General features: G+C 37.7%; 1 protein-coding gene across 4 annotated transcripts in view; it reads right to left on the minus strand.

Annotated features, from left to right (window-relative positions):
* The window catches only part of TTC28 (tetratricopeptide repeat domain 28), a 606,162-nt gene that overhangs the window by 162,494 nt on the left and 431,568 nt on the right, over nucleotides 1-12,100 (minus strand). The gene's annotated exons all lie outside the window — the stretch shown is intronic.

Here is a 12,100-nt window from a genome sequence, read left to right on the forward strand (position 1 = left end):
GTGGTGGTGAAAGCCATGGGCACAGATAGGTTGAAGAAAGGCACACCATTCCAATTCCACTCTGCGTCCCCCCACCCCTGAGTGCAATTTGTTTTTGAAAGTAAACCTCTAATTAAAGTATAATATATAGTCAGAAATATATAAAATTTTAAGCATACAATTCAACACATTTTCAAAAGTGAGCACAGACATGTAACTATCACCCAGATCAAGAAATAGCACATCACTAGAATCCCTGAAATGCATTTACTATCAAAGGCATTTACTACCACAATCATTCTGGTGGCTTAGAGACCTGGAATCTTCACCTCTAACAATCAGCTGTCTTTAAATAGAACTCACCATGAAGAGGAACCACAGAGGTAATTTGAACTATTTAAGAGATCTGGCTCTAATGTTCTAATTTTTCTGCTATTATTTTGATTTTTCTCAAAATATCAGTCAAAAGTAAATTCCTCCAAAGTCACCCCAAAACAGATGGGTTCCTTAAGCAATGAACTTGAGACTAAAAGCAGAGCCAAAAGATACCAGGAGAAAGACACCCCAAAGCTCATTGCAGTCATGGGGCATTTGTCCAGTAAGCAGTATCCAGCACAGATGGCAGGAGCCAGGGTCACATCTGCACTCACCATCACTGGCAAAGCAAATAGCCACACAGGAGCTGCTACAGATGGAAAGACTTAGGGGCAGGCAGGTGTGGGAGGTGCCAATGCCAGATGTGAGTGGCAAGAGCCAATGCCTAACATCACTGTGTGGCTCCCCTGCTCACTGCATGGTGCCAGGCAGTGCTCTCACAAAAAGAGCCACAGAAGGGCTGAAGGTAGAATGAATGCCAGAGTGACAACACCCCCACAAGGCAGTGCCCACCAAAGTCTGAGAAAATAGAACTGTGTTCAGAAATCAATGTTCTCCAAAGTGATCATTCATATGTTCCCTTTTAAAGTCCTAACAGAAGTGTTATCAATGCTCAGGACTGGGCTGCCTAATGGGAAATGCCCCCATGGGGGCTTGTGACTCATAAACCTATTCAGTCTCACATGTTCATAATCATTTGTGTAAAGAAGAAAAAACCTCCAAGCACTAATTAGAAAGATAGAGCTGTTGTATTTTCCTCCTGATCACCTTATCTTCTTTATTCAGTTCTTGAAGACTCAGCTATTAAAAGAAATTAAGTAATTCATCAAGCCCATTTCAATTACCTGCTGCTGATAACATCAGATTACAATTAGCATCTACAAATGAACCAAGTTCCAACTGCCAAGCTGAAACATAAGCTAATTTACTGCTAGACTCTGCCTGCTGGAGACAGAACTCTGAGACCTGGCAGCAAGCAGCCACTTCATTATTCCAACAACAGTTTTGCAGCCTCTCCTGAAACCATCCAAAGTGCAGCTCTGACCAAGATTTACTGCCCCGTCTGCCACTGCTCACATGTTTACAGACGCGTTGTATCTGTAAGCAAATCACAGCTCCTTTTAAATAGCAATGTCTAGACAAGCAGGTTAACAAATCTTGACCTAAAGGAATGAATAAATATTATTAATATTTATTAGGTGCTGATAGGTGTGGGGCACAGCACAGGATGTGCATGTCACAACCTTAATGAGGGTCTGAATCATCTTCTGTGAGTCCTCTGGTGCTTGATCAGAAAAATCTTCTGCTCTGGTTGATGCTCTCCATTTTTCATTTCTCCTTTCAAACAGGGAAAGTGCATTCTTGTTACATCCTTTTAGATGTCTAGAAAAATCTGTTTCAGCCTCCAGAACACATTTCTTTTCCCATTTTCATGATTCTAACAGGAACAGTTTTGTATGAAAAACAGAGGTGTGTGGTTTGGCTTCCTACATCATGGTCTTTTTTTATATTATTATTAGACCTTGACAATCTGTGTAGTCTTATCTATGCTTCTAAAGCACAAGAACTAATGGTACAACAAATGTGTGGGGTTCATGAGGCTGTGGGCTGTATAGAAGAGAGTATGCAGACCAGGGTTTGAATCTTGCCTCTGTTTTTTAGAAACTGTATGAATCTAGTACCAGTACCTTTTACTTCTATGCCTACCATATAGCTTTGTAGTGAGGATGAAATGAAATAATGTGTGCAAAAGTATCTAATCAACAGAAAACAGATTCTCTAGGAAAAGAGGAGAAAGGGATGTTTCAGTATAAATAATCAACAGAAAATAGATTCTCTAGGAAAAGAGGAGAAAGGGCTGTTCCATCCTGAGGGTGCCTTTACTTCTCTAGGAGAACTGGCATGAGCAGGGGTCATAGCTTCAAGGTGGCCTAGAGCCCTTCTAATACTGTTTCTTCTTTTTCATCTTCCTGTATATGGAGGGTAGGGGTAAGTGCAGAAGAAGCATCTTAGGTTTTTAGCCCTGGCCTAGTAATCTTAGCATGAGTCCCATTGGAATCTTCATGGAAGGATCTGTGGACATGGAATCAGAGCCCCAAAGTCCAGTCTCAACTTTGCCTCTTACTCTACAACTTTGGGTGAGTTACACATATTTGTTAACCTCTGGATCCACATCAGGAATAATAATAGCTCGCCTCTTAGGGCTATTAGAAAGGCAAAAAAGTACTGTAAAACACAAATGTAAAAGAGCTACATTCCTGTAGCAAGAACTTCAATGTGCAGTCTCATAGACCCCCTTGGACATCATGAGTGGTTATTTTGAAAATGGTCCCATAAGTCATACTGCAGATTTTCAAAGAAAAACATCCAATTAGTGTAAATTAATTACTACCTGAAATTATTATTAACATTTTACCTGTAAAACTAGACCTCTCTCCACCTAAAGAAAACCCAATATATAAAAACTGAAATGTGAAAAACAGGTGAAAGAGAATGAGTGCCATATTACAGAATATTTTTCTCTTACAAAAGAAATTTATTACAAGATCTTTTAGGATACTGTTATTTTAAATGTGTTCATAGTAATTATTTATTTCTTAAAATCTAATAAGGAATACTATATAATTAAGGTGCAACATATGTTTGTTATATAGACATGTAATATTGTTCCACCTTTCCTTGGGAATTCAGAATTTTCTGATTCAGACTGCCAAAATTTATTTTATTTTTTCTGTCTTTTTAGGGCCATACCTGTGGCATATGGAAGTTCTCAGGCTGGGGGTCAAATTGGAGCTGTAGCCACCGGCCTATACCACAGCCATAGCAATGCAAGATCCAAGACACGTCTGTGACCTACACTACAGCTCATGGCAATGCCAGATCCTTAACCCACTGAGTGAGGCCAGGGATTGAACCCGAATCCTCATGGATACTAGTCTGGTTCCTTACTGCTGAACCATGACAGGAACTCCAGAATTTAATTTTTAAATATAATTTTTATTAAAGTTACTTAGGTGATATTTCTTAAATCCTAGAATTAGAACAGCTAAGAGTCACCATTTCTAGTGACCATAATTTTGCTGCACTGTAAATAAGGGGAATGATGTATGCCCACCAGAACTGCTACCAAACTTTTACTTCAACATATGACTTCCAGATTGGTTTGAAAACACAGAGGGAAAGAGTCCTAGCATCATTTTAGGAGATCTCCATAGGTCTTTTCTGCTATGGGTTTCTGGAAACTAAATGGACCAAGTTTTTTTAACCTACCTGGGCTGTGATTTTCTCATATGTAAAATTAATTAATATTCCTGACCTCATAGGTTTGTGGAGAGGATTAAATATGAAAATGAAAATAAACATGTGACACAGAGCAGGCCTCCATATATGAATGTTAAATGAAAAACCATTAAGCTCCATGGGGACAGGAACTATGTCAGTTTTATTCACAAAATTTAGCACAGGGCCTATAACGTAAGTAATGTTCAATACATATTTGTTGAGCAAAAGAATGAATGGTTAAGTGAACAAATGAATTAATGAACGTCTCATTTCCCTTTCTTTACCAAATAATCTACTTTCTAGATATAACCTGTCTTTTTGACCAAAAAGGCACAGCTATCTTAAACTTTTTAATTATTTTCCACAGGTTATTGGATATTTTACTCTAGGCCTTGGTGGGAAGCACTTCCTGTCTCTTAGTTTGACCCATAACTAGAAAGAGAACCAGCTTTGACACTGTTGTACATAGGAAGTGGCTCCTGAAATGTGCTCACTTTTGTGTGTATTCCAGGGGTATATGGCAAGCTAAATGATCATTTTCATTCAGAAAGAGAAAGAAATGAAAGAAAGGAAGGAATAAAGGAGGTAAGGAGGGAGGAAAGAAAAGAAAGGGAAGTGAGGGAGTAGGGAGGGGGAGAGAAGGAAGAAGGGAGAGAGAAAGGAAGGGAGGAGGGAGGAAGGGAGGAGGGAGGGAAGGAGCCATCCCTCTAATTATCACCCTTCTCATTTTCCTAATTGCAGTTTATCTCAAAGTAAAATGAGAGGCATTTCCGCCTGTCTCCCCAATGAATGAGACCTGGGATGATCAGAGTGAGGGGACTTTGACTGAGGCTTTCCTCTGGTGACCTACTTTGCTGCATGAGATTTGACTCCAAACTCTCTAAATTAGAACCATAAAGAAGGCTACCAAAAAACCAGAGGCTACAGAAATACTGTCATGCAACTAAAATTGTTTTGAGTGTAAAAGGAAAGATGGACATTTTCCAGGTCAAAATTTACATTATTTTCACAAGTAAGATATACTTAGACAACATCTATGCTATTCTTTGTTGTTCATACTAAATCTGAAGAGTTTTTAATTAAAAAAGAAAATCTGAAGAGTCTAAATCATTTCTACTTGTTTCATTTTAAAGCAACTAAAAGGTGGGTAGTAAACTGACCACCGAAGGACAACAATTTCTTGTAATCTCCACTTTCTCTTTTTCTCCATCTCCCTGGGCTCTATCCACATACCCCCTCAGATGTACGCAGGAAGCTTCTAATGTCCAAAAACCTTCTTAGTGACTCAAATCTCATTTTCCTTGGCTTCTTTGATATAAGGGATATGCCCTTCCCATCTGGAAGCTCTCTTCTCCTTGAACTCTACCCAGATCACCTCCTCCCTCTGGGATCCTGCCTCAGTCTCACTGGCTGGCTTTCCCTCCTTATCTCATAGATGTCATGGATGACAGCATCTTAATACTTGTTTCTAGTTCCATTTGCTCTTGTTACATTGAGAGAAATACATACCGAGTATGTACAAAACAAACTTACCGTGTCTGGTAAGGAACAAGTTTGGAGAGGTTTCTCCTCTCAGCTTTACTGTTTATTTCCGAAAGCACCACTATTCTTCCAATCATCAGGGCACAATTTCTTGGAATAAGCTTTGACTCATTCAATCTAGCCATATAAACACTTACTGAGTACTCAAAATATGTAACAGGTTACACTCAGAGATATAGAGACTATAGAGAAGAATGTCATTCAAACTTTCATCAAGTTTTTAATCCAGTAGAGGTAACTCTAGTATGCAAATAACCATCATTTGTGATTGAATATAAACAGAATAAAACAAGTTTAAAAAGTTTTATTAGGGCTCAGACAAGATATAAAGAACTTTCTTGTTATACCAAGAGAGGCTTTAAGTAGTGAATAGTATTTGAATATATAATCCTAAAAAGATGGGTAGACTTTAGACAAGCAAGATAGGGTCACAGAAGTTCTTGTAAGTGGAAGAAATTGTCTGATAAAGGCTTAAAGTATACAAACAACTTATATAACTCAAGAGCAAAAAAACCAACAACACAATTGAATAGACATTTCTCCAAAGAAGATATACGGATGGCCAACAACATGAAAAAGTCCTCAACATCACTAATTATTGGAGAAATGCAAATCAAAACTACAATGAGGTACTACGTTACACCAGTCAAAATGGCCATCATTAACAAGTCAACAAATAATAAATGCTAGAGAGGGTGTGGAGAAAAGAGTACCTCCTACACTGTTGGTGGGGATGCAAACTGGTACAACCACTCTGGAAAACAGTATGGAGGTACCTCAGAAAACTAAATATAGAACTACCACATTAAAAAAAAAAAGAAAGAAAGAACTACCATATGACCCTGCAATCCCACTCCTGGGTATATATCCAGACAAAACTTTCCTTGAAAAAGATACATGCACCTACATGTTCATTGCAGCACTATTCACAATAACCAAGACATGGAATTAATGTCCATCAACAGATGAATGGATTAAGAAGATGTGTGTATATATACACAATGGAATACTACTCAGCCATCAAAAAGAACAAAACAATGTCATTTGCAGCAATATGGATGGAACTAGAGACTCTCATATTAAGTGAAGTAAGTCAGAAAGAGAAAGACAAATACCATATGATGTCACTTATATCTGGAATCTAATAAAGGACACAAATGAACCTTTCCACAGAAAAGAAACTCATGGACTTGGAGAACAGACTTGTGATTGCCAAGGGAGAAGGGGAGGGAGTGGGATGGACTCAGAGTCTAGGGTTAACAGATGCAGACTGCTGCCTTTGGAGTGGATACGCAATGAGATCCTGCTGTATAGCATAGGAAACTATATTTAGTCACTTGTGTGTCACTTGTGTGTCACTTGTGTGTCACTTGTGAGAAAAAGAATATACCTATATGTATGACTGGGTCAGTTTGCTGTACAGTAGAAATTGACAGAACATTGTAAAACAAATATTATGGAAAAAAATTACTTAAAAAAAGAAAAAGGTTTTTGGCAATTTGTTATAGCTCAAAAGAAAATCAATACAGATGACTAAAAGAATGGAGCTGTCCATGAACGGAATTAGGAAAGCTAGGAAAAGCAGTAAATCTAGGAAAAAGATATTTCACATTTGGACTCACAAACTTGGACACATCGGCATGAAAATCAGATGAAGTATCCACTAGGTAGTTGATAAGAATGAAAATGATGTTCATGCAGGAGGTCAGAGCTGGAGAATTTAGATTTAGAAACAATGCACACTGAAGCAATTGTTGAAGGTATGGTAGTAAAAACGATAGAGCCATACAAAGAAAGAACAAGAAAAAATCAAGGAAAAAAACCCCACAAGAACTCCCACATTTAATAAATGGTAATATAATGGAAGAGGGCCATTAAAAATAATGTTGGATATCTGAATAAAGACACAGAGGGAAGCCTAAGAGGGAGGTGGAATAGAAAAAGCAGGTGGCAGAAAAGCAAATAATATATTATGATCCAAGCTTTTAAAAAAGGAACAATCTGTACACACATATGTATATTTACATATATAATTATACTGCTGTGTGTTTATGTGCATAGTAAAAAGGTCTGGAAAGAGTCTAAATAAATTGTTAATAGCAGTTAGCTCTGAAGAGTGGGATAGAGGAAGGTATGTAACAGGGTGGACCTCTTTTTTCTACTGTATACACTTTCATATTATAAGAATTTCTTAACAAAAGTACCATGCTTGTAACTTTAAAAAACTGTTCATTTTTAAAAGGGGGATAAGAAAAGCCAATGAAGATCGTACAGAAAGAGCAGCCAAGAAGAAAGTCAGGAGAGTGGGGATTCACAGAAACTAGAGGAAGAGAGAATTTCAAGGAAAAGTTAGTAGAGCCTGCCAAATGTTGTATGCTGATTAGAGAAATTTAGAACTGTCAAGAAATCTCTCAACTCAGCCATGAGATCACAGGTGATCTTTTTCAGGGGACAAATGGTGCAAATCAAGTTGCAATGAGTTAATGTGGATAGGAGGAGTACCATTTCCAGTAATGGAAGAGTAGTTCCTTTCAGACCTACCCTCCTACAGATGACAACTATAAAGTATGACAGGGGCAGGAGGGCTAGCATGGAGGGGGGAGGGGGAAGAATTTACCTAAAAACATTTGGAGTGCAACCAAAGGCAGTAAAAACTGTAGGGAAGTTGGACTTGACTCTTTGAAGAAGGGAATGGCACTGGGTAAGTTTCCCAGTTTTGAAAGCCAGAGGACAGTTTGAGGGGGCAGGGACCAGAGGGCAAAGGGCAAACCCTAATTATTGACATGTGATGAGGTTAAAACTCAGGTAGAAAACACAGAGTCTTTATGACTTGAAGAACCAAAGGAAAAAATCCCAGAAAGAGCCACAGTTGGGAGCCTTAAAATCTGAGTATAAATTCTACACAAATCTCTAACTCATGAAATATGCATGTGCGAGGCCAAATCTAAGCAGCTCAGGCAAAGCTAAAAGACCTGAACAGAGGTTTCAGCTGCCATCCACCACAGAGAAGAATGAATTTGGAGCTTAAACTAATTCAAGTTAACTGGTAAAACAACAACAAAAATCAATACTGTCAAGCAAAAATCAGGATCCAGAGTCTCTATAAAGTATCTTTGACAGTGTTGGCTATAATCCCATTTCAAAGAATACACTAAAATGTGACTAACAGGAGTTCCTGCTGTGGCATAGTGGGTTAAGAATCTGACTGCTGCAGCTCGGGTCACTTTAGAGGCATGGGTTTGATCCCCAGCCTGGCGCAATACATTAAAGGATTCAACATAGCCACAGCTGTGGCATAGGTTGCAGCAGTGGCTCAGATTCAGTCCCTGGCTTGGGAACTTCCATATGCCGTGGGTGTGGCCATTAAAAAAAAATGGGACTAACCATCAAAACAAAAGGTAATCAATACACAACTCTGTGACTACACTATAAATCGCTGAATTATACATCTTACAGGGGTAAATTGTATGCTGTGTGAATTATATCTCAATCAAGCTGTTTAAAAAAAAAACTTCACAACATCAACAACAGGCAGTCAATAGGCCTGTCAAGAAAAAATAGGCACATATCATACAGACTATTCATTCCACTGACTTCTTATCAGAAATATGGAGGCCAAAAAACATTGGAAAGGCTACTTTCAACTGAAAGTAAAAAAAAAAAAAAATCTATCAACCTAGAATTCTGAATCTAGCAAAACTATCCTTCAACAATGAAGGGGAAATAAACACACTTTAAAGTAAACAAAATGATAACTCATCACTAGCAGATCTGCATTACAAGAAATGCTACATGAAGTTCTTTAGGCTGAAGGGAAACAATACCAGATGGAAATTCAGATCTTTATGTGTGAATGCAAGTACAAGAAATGATAAATAAGTGGATAAATAGAAAAGATTATTTTCCATTTAATTTCTTTTAATGGCTGTATAAAACAAAACCCTTAATACTATACTATGGAGTTTAAAAAGAATATAGGTGTAGTAATAAATGTGACAACTATAACATAAAGTACAGGGAGTTGGGAGTAATAGGACCTACAAGATCATAAGGTACTTATAGGAGGTAGTACAACAGTAGCTCAAAGTAAACCATGAAATGTTAAAGGTATATAGCATCATCCTTAGAACAACTATTAAAAAATAATGCAAAGATGTAGAGCTAAAAAGCAAATAGACAAGACAAAATCTGTATGATTAAATTAACCCTTAGAAGACAGAAAAGGAAGAACAGAGAATAAAATAAAAATGGGGCAAACAGAAAATCAAAAGTAAAATAACAGACCTAAATACAACAATACCAATAATTACATTAAATGTCAAATGATGAAATTCTGTAATTAAAAGGCTATAACTGTGAAAATCAATAAAGAAGCAAGACCTAGCTAGATGTTATCTGCATCTAGACACACAGAAACAGGAAGTAAAGACAGAAAAAATATGGAAAACAAATAGTAAGCATAAGCAGGTAGCAGTGGGTATATTTGAATAAGATAAAGTAAATCTCAAGAATAAAAAGCTATGACCAATGATAAAAAGGGACATTTCATAATGATAAAAGGGCCAATCTATCAGAAAGACAAAAAAGATTATAAATGAGTATTCACCCAATGAAAGAGCTTCAAAGTACATGAAGCCATGTTTCACAAAATTAAGTGGAGAAACAGACAAGTCCACAAAAATAGTTGTAGATTTTAACAACTTCCTTCTTAGCAACTGGCAAAATATATAGACAAAGAAATCAAAAAAGCCTTTGACAAAATCCAACACCCATTTCTGATAAAAACCCTTCAGAAAGTGGGCACAGAGGGAACCTACCTCAACATCATAAAGGCCATATATGACCAACCCACAGCGAACATCATTCTCAATGGTGAAAAGCTGAAAGAATTCCCGCTGAGATCAGGAACAAGACAAGGATGTCTGCTCTCGCCACTACTCTTCAACATAGTTCTGGAAGTCGTAGCCACAGCAATCAGCGAAGTAAAAGAAATAAAAGGAATCCAAATTGGAAAGGAAGAAGTAAAACTATCCCTATTTGCAGATGACATGATACTATACCTAGAGAATCCTAAAGACTCTACCAGAAAACTGTTAGAGCTCATCCACGAATTTGGCAAAGTTGCAGGATACAAAATCAATACACAGAAATCGATAGCGTTTCTATATACTAACAATGAAAAAGCAGAAAAGGAAATTAGGGAAGCTATCCCGTTTACCATCGCATTCAAAAGAATAAAATACCTAGGAGTAAACATACCTAAAGAGACAAAAGACCTGTACTCTGAAAACTATAAGATGCTGATGAAAGAAATCAAAGATGACACAAACAGATGGAAAGACATACCATGCTTGTGGACTGGAAGAGTCAATATTATCAAAATGACTATACTACCCAAGGCAATCTACAGATTCAATGCAATCCCTATCAAATTACCATGGGCATTTTTCACAGAACTTGAACAAAATATTTTAAAGTTTGTTTGGAAGCACGAAAGACCCAGAATAGCCAAAGACATCCTGAAAAAGAAAAAAGGAGCTGGAGGGATCAGGTTCCCTGACTTCAGACTATACTACAAAGCTACAGTCATCAAAACTGTATGGTACTGGCACAAAGACAGAAATATAGATCAGTGGAACAGGATAGAAAGCCCAGAATTAAACCCACGCACCTATAGCCAACTAATCTACAACAAAGGAGGCAAGAATGCACAATGGAGAAAAGACAGCCTGTTCAATAAACGGTGCTGGGAAAACTGCACAGCCACATGTAAAAGAATGAAATTAGAACACTCCCCAACACCATACACAAAAATAAACTCCAAATGGATTAAAGACCTAGGTATAAGACCAGACACTATCAAACTCTTAGAGGAAAACATAGGCCAAACACTCTCTGACATAAACGACAGCAACATCTTCTCAGATCCACCTCTTAGAGTGATGTCAGTAAAAGCAAAAATAAACAAATGGGACTTAATTAAACTTAAAAGTTTCTGCACAGCAAAGGAAACCCTAAACAAAACGAAAAGACAACCCACAGGATGGGAGGAAACATTTCCAAATGAATCGACTGACAAGGGATTAATCTCCAAAATTTATAAATACCTTCTGCAGCTCCATACCAAAAAAACAAACCACCACATCGAAAAATGGGCAGGAGATCTAAAGAGACAATTCTCCAAAGAAGACATACAGATGGCCAAAAAACACATGAAAAGATGTTCAGCGTCACTCATCACTAGAGAAATGCAAATAAAAACCACTCTGAGGTACCACCTTACACCAGCCAGAATGGCCATCATCAAAAAGTCTATAAACAATAAGTGCTGGAGAGGGTGTGGAGAAAAAGGAACCCTATTACACTGTTGGTGGGATTGTAAATTGGTGCAACCACTGTGGAAAGCAGTAAACTAAACACAGAACTACCATTTGATCCAGCAATCCTACTCCTGGGCATCTATCCAGAGAAAACCACGACTCACAAAGACACATGTACTCCAATGTTCCTTGTAGCACTATTTACAATAGCCAAGACATGGAAACAACCTAAATGTCCATCAACAGAGGAGTGGATCAAGAAGAAGTGGTACATACACACAATGGAATATTACTCAGCCATTAAAAAGAACGAAATACCAGCGTTTTTAGCAACATCGATGGACCTAGAAACTATCATGCTAAGTGAAGTCAGTCATACAATGAGACACCAACATCAAATGCTTTCACTGACATGTGGAATCTGAAAAAAGGACAGACTGAACTTCTTTGCAGAACAGATGCTGACTCACAGACATTGAAAACCTTATGGTCTCTGGAGGAGACAGTTTGGGGGTGGGGGGATGTGCTTGGGCTTTGGGATGGAATTCCTATAAAAGTGGATTGTAATGATCATTGTACAATTATAAATGTAATAAATTCAT

The sequence above is a fragment of the Phacochoerus africanus genome, chromosome 15 (assembly GCF_016906955.1).
Source record: "Phacochoerus africanus isolate WHEZ1 chromosome 15, ROS_Pafr_v1, whole genome shotgun sequence".
NCBI lineage: Eukaryota > Metazoa > Chordata > Mammalia > Artiodactyla > Suidae > Phacochoerus > Phacochoerus africanus.